Source organism: Petromyzon marinus, chromosome 74, assembly GCF_048934315.1.
Source record: "Petromyzon marinus isolate PM22_M1 ecotype Great Lakes invasive population chromosome 74, UKy_Petmar_22M1.pri1.0, whole genome shotgun sequence".
NCBI classification, from domain to species: domain Eukaryota; kingdom Metazoa; phylum Chordata; class Hyperoartia; order Petromyzontiformes; family Petromyzontidae; genus Petromyzon; species Petromyzon marinus.
This window is the reverse complement of record NC_133740.1, coordinates 10,209,703-10,219,007: the sequence shown is the minus strand read 5'-3', so window position 1 is coordinate 10,219,007 and position 9,305 is coordinate 10,209,703. Positions and strand designations below refer to the sequence as shown.

The window sequence follows — 9,305 nt, the reverse complement described above, 5'->3', positions numbered from 1 at the left end:
GTGCTGAGTCTATGGGCGATAGTGCTGAGTCTATGGGTGGCAGTGCTGAGTCTATGGGTGCCAGTGTTGAGTCTATGGGTGGCAGTGCTGAGTCTATGGGTGGCAGTGTTGAGTCTATGTGTGGCAGTATTGAGTCTATGGGTGGCAGTGTTGAGTCTATGGGTGGGAGTGTTGAGTCTATGGGTGGCAGTGCTGAGTCTATGGGTGACAGTACTGAGTCTATGGGTGACAGTGCTGAGTCTATGGGTGGCAGTGCTGAGTCTATTGGTGACAGTGTTGAGTCTCTGGGTGGCAGTGCTGAGTCTATGGGTGACAGTGCTGAGTCTATGACAGTGCTGAGTCTATGGGTGGCAGTGCTGAGTCTATGTGTGGCAGTGTTGAGTCTATGTGTGGCAGTGTTGAGTCTATGGGTGGCAGTGTTGAGTCTATGGGTGACAGTGTTGAGTCTATGGGTGACAGTGTTGAGTCTATGGGTGGCAGTGTTGAGTCTATGGGTGACAGTGTTGAGTCTATGGGTGGCAGTGCTGAGTCTATGGGTGGCAGTGCTGAGTCTATGGGTGACAGTGCTGAGTCTATGACAGTGCTGAGTCTATGAGTGGCAGTGCTGAGTCTATGGGTGGCAGTGCTGAGTCTATGGGTGGCAGTGCTGAGTCTATGTGTGCCAATGTTGAGTCTATGGGTGGCAGTGTTGAGTCTGTGCAGTGTTGAGTCTATGGGTGGCAGTGTTGAGTCTATGACAGTGTTGAGTCTATGGGTGGCAGTGCTGAGTCTATGGGTGGCAGTGTTGAGTCTGTGGGTGACAGTGTTGAGTCTATGGGTGGCAGTGCTGAGTCTATGCGTGGCAGTGCTGAGTCTATGAGTGGCAGTGCTGAGTCTATGGGAGGCAGTGTTGAGTCTATGGGTGACAGTGCTGAGTTTATGGGTGGCAGTGTTGAGTCTATGGGTGAGAGTGCTGAGTCTATGGGTGGCAGTGTTGAGTCTATGACAGTGTTGAGTCTATGGGTGACAGTGTTGAGTCTGTGGGTGGCAGTGTTGAGTCTATGGGTGGCAGTGTTGAGTCTATGTGTGGCAGTGCTGAGTCTATGGGTGGCAGTGCTGAGTCTATGGGTGGCAGTGTTGAGTCTATGGGTGACAGTGTTGAGTCTATGGGTGACAGTGCTGAGTCTATGACAGTGCTGAGTCTATGAGTGGCAGTGCTGAGTCTATGGGTGGCAGTGTTGAGTCTATGGGTGACAGTGCTGAGTCTATGGGTGGCAGTGTTGAGTCTGTGCAGTGTTGAGTCTATGGGTGACAGTGCTGAGTCTATGACAGTGCTGAGTCTATGAGTGGCAGTGTTGAGTCTATGGGTGACAGTGCTGAGTCTATGACAGTGCTGAGTCTATGAGTGGCAGTGCTGAGTCTATGGGTGGCAGTGCTGAGTCTGTGCAGTGTTGAGTTCGTGTGTGTGGTTAATGCAGAAACTTGATTCCTTGCAAAATTTTTAATCTATTTGGTTGTTTGAACATCTTAACAACAATTCATGTTGTATTTTCAGAAAGGGTAAAACACATTCTTATAAAAAAAATATCCCATTTGAAAAAATATGAAAAGGTCCCATTTAAAAAATAAAATTATCCCATAATAAAGGTCCCATTTATAAAAAAAACATTTATTGTAAGAAAAAAAGAATAATCCTGTTTTGCATCAATGATATCATCATTGTCACAAATCTTCGGGTGCCGTATTAAAAAAAAAAAAAAAGAACGGTGGAATAAAAAATAAGTGAGCGACGAAGGTGGGATTCGAACCCACGCGTGCAGAGCACAATGGATTAGCAGTCCATCGCCTTAACCACTCGGCCACCTCGTCCCATTGGTTTTCCTCGCTGCCGCTCTTCCTCTTAAACCAACCCATCATCATTCATCAACATCATCATCATCATCAAAGTAATCATCAGAATCATCAACAACAGCAACAGCCAAGTTCGGTTCTTCACCCGGGGAGGTTAGCAGATCCCCTCCTCGCCCCAGAGGATTACTTGAGGTGATTTTTATATAACAAACGAGCTAAACAATTCTAATAATTGTGTGAACTTTACATCATTAGACGCCTTTAAAGAAGATATCTAAGAGTCATTGCAAAGTCCATTGATCGATGTTGTTCAAATGTTGTTCCTTAATTCGCTCGCCCCGCTAATCTTATAAATATCGCTAACAGGGTGGTGTGGTTAAAATGTTAAATAGTTAAACAGCACAATATTTTTTAAATGTCACATTTACTTGCTCAGCACCGCATACCACGTCAACCTCTTATCCAGTGTCGGAGAGGACTGAAAAACAAATTTCCCTGGACAAGAATTCGGGGTAAGCCGAATGGGTTGACAGATGTGTTTCTATACACTACACTATACACTACTATACACTACACACGACACTATACACTACACTATACACTACTATACACTACACACGACACTATACACTACACTGTACACTACACTATACACTACACTACACACTACACTATATACTACTATACACTACACTATACACTACTATACACTACACTATATACTACTATACACTACACTGCACACGACACTATACACTACTCTATACACTACACTATACACTACACTATACACTACTATACACTACACTACACACGACACTATACACTACACAATACACTACACTATACACTACACTATACACTACACTATACACTACTATACACTACACTACACACGACACTATACACTACACTATACACTACACTATACACTACTAAACACTACACTATACACTACACTATACACTACTATACACTACACTATACACTACTATACACTATACACTACACTATACACTACATTATACACTACTATACACTACTATACAATACACTATACACTACACTATACACTACACTACTACACACTACACTATACACTACACTATACACTACACTATACACTACTATACACTATACACTACTACACACTACACTACTACACTACACTATACACTACTATACACTACTATACACTACACTATAGACTACTATACACTACACTATACACTACACTATACACTACACTATACACTACAATGCACTACACTATACACTACACTACACTACTACACACTACACTACTACACTACTATACACTACACACTACACTACTATACACTACTATACACTACACTATACACTACACTACTATACACTACACTACTACACACTACACTACTACACTACGCTATACACTACTATACACTATACACTACACTATACACTACACTATACACCACACTATACACTACTATACACTACACTATACACTACTACACACTACACTATACACTACTATACACTACTATACACTACACTATACACTACACTACTATACACTACACTACTACACACTACACTACTACACTACGCTATACACTACTATACACTATACACTACACTATACACTACACTACTATACACCACACTACTATACACTCCACTACTATACACCACACTAATATACACTACACTACTATACACTACACTACTATACACCACACTATACACTACACTACTATACACTACACTATACACTCCACTACTATACACCACACTACTATACACTACACTACTATACACTACACTATACACTACACTACTATACACTACACTACTATACACCACACTATACACTACACTACTATACACTATACACTACACTACTACAAACCTGTCAACCCCTTGTCAGTGCCCTACCTCACTACAAACCAACTCACGCCTCACTGGTCACGCCGTGCCCCTTACAAATCTCAAAGTTCATCCTACAAAGTGCCAGCACGAGGAGGGAGAAACACAAACAGACTGAAACATTTTAATTTTATTTCTATTGAAACGTCCGCACACAGTAAGGACACAGAAAAATCAATCGCCCCGCACGAGAATAGGGGGCTAAGGGGCCGTCCATAATATGACGTCACAAAGCTCTGCCCCCCCCCCCCCCCAAATTTGTTTTATAAAACATGCTTCAAATCGCTGTAAACTATTGTCATTGTAGTAGTGCGTGTTTATTGTGGCGCTGCACTCTGATGTTGTAGGAAGAAAACATTTATTAAAAACGTTGATTTAATGCTGCAGGGATTCATATTTTTGGTTCTTTCGGTAAAGTCACGTAGAAGGGAAATAATAAAAAAAAGAAATATATTTAAATATATATTTAAGAAATGTATGTTTTTTTTAAATAAAAAAAGTATATATATTTTTATTATTTTATTGTTTCCCTTCTACGTGACTTTACCGAAAGAACCACGAATAAATATATATTTTTATTTAATTTATTGTTTCCCTTCTACGCGACTTTATCGAAAGAACCAAGAATAAATATATATATATATATTTTTAATTTATTGTTTCCCTTCTACGTGACTTTACCGAAAGAACCAAGAATATTTATTAAAAAAGTATTCATTTATAAAGTTGCGCATTTTGATGTGACGTCACATTTCTTAAACCCCTCCCCCTCTCATATTCTTATTCCCTCCCCCTCTCGTCACACATCGTCACAAAAGTTTGACCCCCCCCCCTTCAAATAGGTCCGTGACGTCATTTATGGACGGCCCCTAAGCAGCGTGGCGTGACAGCTCGGGAACCACGTGGGTTGCGGTGCGTCTTATATTCCGGACGAAGCTCACGGCAACGTTGTTGATGGTTCGGCTGCCGTGGCAACGGGCGAGTCCAACTGGAATCAATGGGGAGGGGGGGGGGCGGTTCTGGGTGAGTTCAAGGCGCAGGCCCTGCAACTGCCCTCTAAACGGCACTGCTGGTGGAAGGTACCAACTCAAAGTAGGAGGGGGGGGGGTATTTAGTCAGTGGTGGTGATGGAGGGGATGGGGGTACAGCTGGTGGTGCATCTAGCGGTCGTCTCAGCCAACCCATGGCACCTGCAAGGTCTGTCCTGTGACCTCCTGCACCTAGCCTGGCACAGTAGGGGGGTACAGCTGGTGGTGCATCTAGCGGTCGTCTCAGCCAACCCATGGCACCTGCAGGGTCTGTCCCGTGACCTCCTCCTGCACCTAGCCTGGCACAGTAGGGGGGTACAGCTGGTGGTGCATCTACCGGTCGTGTCAGTCAGCCAACCCATGGCGCCTGCAGGGTCTGTCTCAAAAGGCGCACCTAGCCTGGCACTGCCCAGTAGCGTCCTTCGCGAGCCTCCTTCCTCCACCTCTTCAACAACAAAGACAAAGATCCCCCGCGTAGCCTCTGGGGCAAGTGCAGTTAGCGAGTCGCACGAGGTTCAGTGTGGGGTGGTCAGCAACCAGCGCCACGCCCGGCCGCCTTTGTCTCCCCAGTGGCGATGTTTTACTACACACACACACCGCACCAGGTTACTCATTTGAGGCTGAGTCGACCTAGGGGAGGCCCAGGACCGGCTCAGATAATCGTCACTTGGTATTGGCGGCCGTGAGCGGGAATCGAACCCGGGTCTCCAGGTTGGTAGCGCAGCGTAGCGCTAACCGCTGCGCAACCGCTCCCCACACAAACACACTCACAAACTGTGTGTGTGTGTGGCCACGTTAAATACGCACTACTACAATGACAATAGTTTAAAGCGATTTGAAGCACGTTTTATTTAAAGCTTTCGTGATTCGTATTCTTGTTTCTATCGGTAAAGTCACCACGTAGATAGGGAAACAATAAAATAATAAAACTATATATTTATTTTATTTTTATTGTTTTATGTTTTTTATTATATATAGATTCATATTTTTATTATATATATAGATTCATATTCTTGGTTCTATATTTTTATTATATTTTTATTATTTTATTGTTTCCCTTCTACGTGACTTTACCGAAAGAACCAAGAATAAATATACATATTTTTTATTTTATTTTATTGTTTCCCTTCTACGTGACTTTACCGAAAGAACCAAGAATAAATATACATATTTTTTTATTTTATTTTATTGTTTCCCTTCTACGTGACTTTACCGAAAGAACCAATAATATGATTTGCAGCATGTTTTTTTTTGGGGGGGGGGGGGCAGAGTTTTGTGACGTCATATTTGAGGGGGGGGGGTCTGACTCTTTGTGACGTCGTGTGACAAGTGGGGGTGGGGGGTCAAAATCGTTCAAAATCGCGTGACGTCATTTATGGACGGAACCCCTAGGGTAGGAGAGGCACCGGGCACCGCTGTGCAGCTGCGCTAACCGTTGCGCCACCGCTCCCTCCCCCCCCCACCCCACCTATCCATCAACCGACCACTAGAAACCTCCCCCCCCCCCTTGCTTAGTGGACTCGCCCGTTGCCAGGCGACGGTTGATGCTCAAACGGACGAAACCATCCTCACTCAAGAAGCCAAACGTGGCCAGCGAAACCGCGCACCGTGACCATCTCCAGCGCAATATTTAAAATATAAACATTACTTTTAAAACAACATAAATATACACACACACGCACACATTCGAACGATTTGACAGAGTTGAGCGGTCATCGTTGTAAAAAAAAAAAAGATTAATAACAGTTTTTTTTTTTAAATTAAATTTTATTCAATTATTCAACGTGAATTTACCGAAAGAGCTAAGCATATAAATTTTATTTGATTCTTCAAGGCGAAGAGGAGAATGGCGATGGATCAGGGCCTTGGATGTTATCGACGCTCGATGGCACGCAACCCGCTCCTCGTGAAGGTGACTACGGCTGTAGTTCTTGTTGTTGTTGCGGGTTCATAGTTGTCGCGGGTTTAAAGTTGTCGCGGGTTTAAAGTTGTCACGGGTTTTAAGTTGTCGCGGGTTTAAAGTTGTCGCGGGTTTTAAAATTGTTGTGGGTTTAAAATTGTTGGTGGGTTTAAAATTGTTGTGGGTTTAAAATTGTGGGTTTTTAAATTGTTGTGGGTTTAAAATTGTTGTGGGTTTTTAAAATTGTTGGTGGGTTTAAAATTGTTGTGGGTTTAAAATTGTGGGTTTTAAAATTCTTCTTTGGTTCTTTCGGTAAAGTCACGTAGAATGATAATAAAATAATAAATTGATAAAATAAAATAACACAATAATATTTTATCAATTTATTATTTTATTATCATTCTACGTGACTTTACCGAAAGAACCAAAGAAGATGAATCATTGCAGTCACGAAAGCTTTAAATCGGTTTTAAAATTGTTGTGGGTTTAAAATTGTGGGTTTTAAAATTGTTGTGGGTTTTAAAATTGTTGTGGGTTTGAAATTGTTGTGGGTTTAAAATTGTTGTGGGTTTTAAAATTGTTGTGGGTTTTAAAATTGTTTTGGGTTTAAAATTGTTGTGGGTTTAAAATTGTTGTGGGTTTTAAAATTGTTGTGGGTATTAAAATTGTTGTGGGTTTTAAAATTGTTGTGGGTTTAAAATTGTTGTGGGTTTAAAATTGGTGGCTTTAAAGTTGTTTTGGGTTTAAAATTGTTGTGGGTAATTGTTGTGGATTAAAATTGTTGTAGGTAAAAAATTTGTCGTGGGTTAAAGTTGTTGGAGGTTAAAGTTGTTGCGGGTTAAAATTGTTGTGGGTTAAAATTGTTGTGAGTTCAAATTGTTGTGGGTTAATATTGTCGTAGTTAAAATTGTTTTGGTTAAATTGTTGTGGTTAAAATTATTGTGGTTTTAAATTGTTGTGTGTATTTGTTGTGGTTAAATTATTGTAGTTAAATTGTTGTGGCTTAAAATGGTCGTAGGTTCAAATTGTTGTGGGTTTAAATTGTTGTGGGCAATTTTCGTGGTTGAAATTCCTGTGGGTTTAATTTTTGTGGTTTAAAGTTGTTGTGGTTTACAAGTGTGGTTAAAATTGTTGCGGGTAAAAGTTGTGGTTAAATTTGTGGATACAATTGTACGTGGGTAATTGTTGTGGTTGAAATTGTTGTGGTTTATTGTGTCTGTTGCTGTGGTTTTTGTGGTATTTAACGCGTGTGCGGTGGTTGGTTTGATTGTGGTGTTTGTGGCGGTTGTGGTGGTTGTTGTTGTGGTGGTTGTTTTTGGTGGTTGTCGTTGTGATGGTTGATTTGGTTGTTGTATTGAATTCCCCGCGTGGTGGTTTGTGGTGGTTGTGGTGGTCGTGGTTTAAATCTTTCTAGACGGCAGAGGGCGACACAGGCTAGGACAACGTTACATACCCACCACAAACACCATCATCACCATCACCAACATCATCACGATCACGATCACCACCATCATCACCATCATCATCACAACTATCACCATCATCACCTTCACCAACATCACCATCATCATCACAATCACCAACATCATCACAACTCCAATCATCATCACAATCACTATCACCAACATCACCATCATCACACTCACTATCACCAACATTACCATCATCACAACCATCATCATCACAATCACTTTCACCATCATCACCACCAGCATCACCACCATCATTATGTTGATGGGTGCCACGGTGGCTAGGAGATGTTAACTACCTCGCCTGGTATACAGGAGGTCGTGGGTTCGATCCCGACCCTGACGCCTGCTGCTGCTGTATATTTGGAGTCTGCGTGTCTCTCTCATCATCATCACGGTGGCTAGGAGATGTTAACTAGCTCGCCTTGTATACAGGAGGTCGTGGTTTCGATCCCGACCCTGATGCCTGCTGCTGTATATTTGGAGTTTGCGTGTCTCTCTCATCATCATCATCACGGTGGCTAGGAGATGTTAACTACCTCGCCTGGTCTATAGGAGGTCGTGGGTTCGATCCCGACCCTGACGCCTGCTGCTGTTGCTGTATATGTGGAGTGATGGCGGTGATGGTGGTGGTGATGATGGTGGTGATGGTGGTGGTGATGGTGGTGGTGATGATGGTGGTGATGGTGATGGTGGTGATGGTGGTGGTGATGATGATGATGGTGATGATGGTGATGATGGCGATGATTATGGTGGTGATGATCGTGGTGATGGTGGTGGTGATGGTGATGATGATGATGGTGATGATGGTGATGATGGCGATGATTATGGTGGTGATGATCGTGGTGATGGTGGTGATGGTGGTGATGATGATGGTGGTGATGATGGTGATGATGGTGGTGGCTGTGATGGTGCTGGTGATGATGGTGGTGGTGGTGATGATGGTGGTGATGGTGGTGATGGTGATGATGGTGATGATGATGGTGGTGATGGTGGTGGTGATGGTGGTGGTGATGGTGGTGGTGGTGATGGCGGTAGTGGTAATGATGGTGATGGTGGTGGTGGTGATGGTGGTGGTGATGGTGGTGAGCGGTTGTGCAGCGGTTAGCGCAACGCTGCGCTACGAATCCGGCGACCCGAGTTCGATTCCCGATCACGGCCATC

General features: G+C 42.9%; 1 non-coding gene across 1 annotated transcript; it reads right to left on the bottom strand.

Moving 5' to 3' along the window:
- Window positions 1-1,766: 1,766 nt before the first annotated feature.
- TRNAS-GCU (transfer RNA serine (anticodon GCU)) lies at window positions 1,767-1,848 on the bottom strand. The gene has a single exon. It is a non-coding gene; the product is annotated as a tRNA-Ser (tRNA).
- Window positions 1,849-9,305: the final 7,457 nt, after the last annotated feature.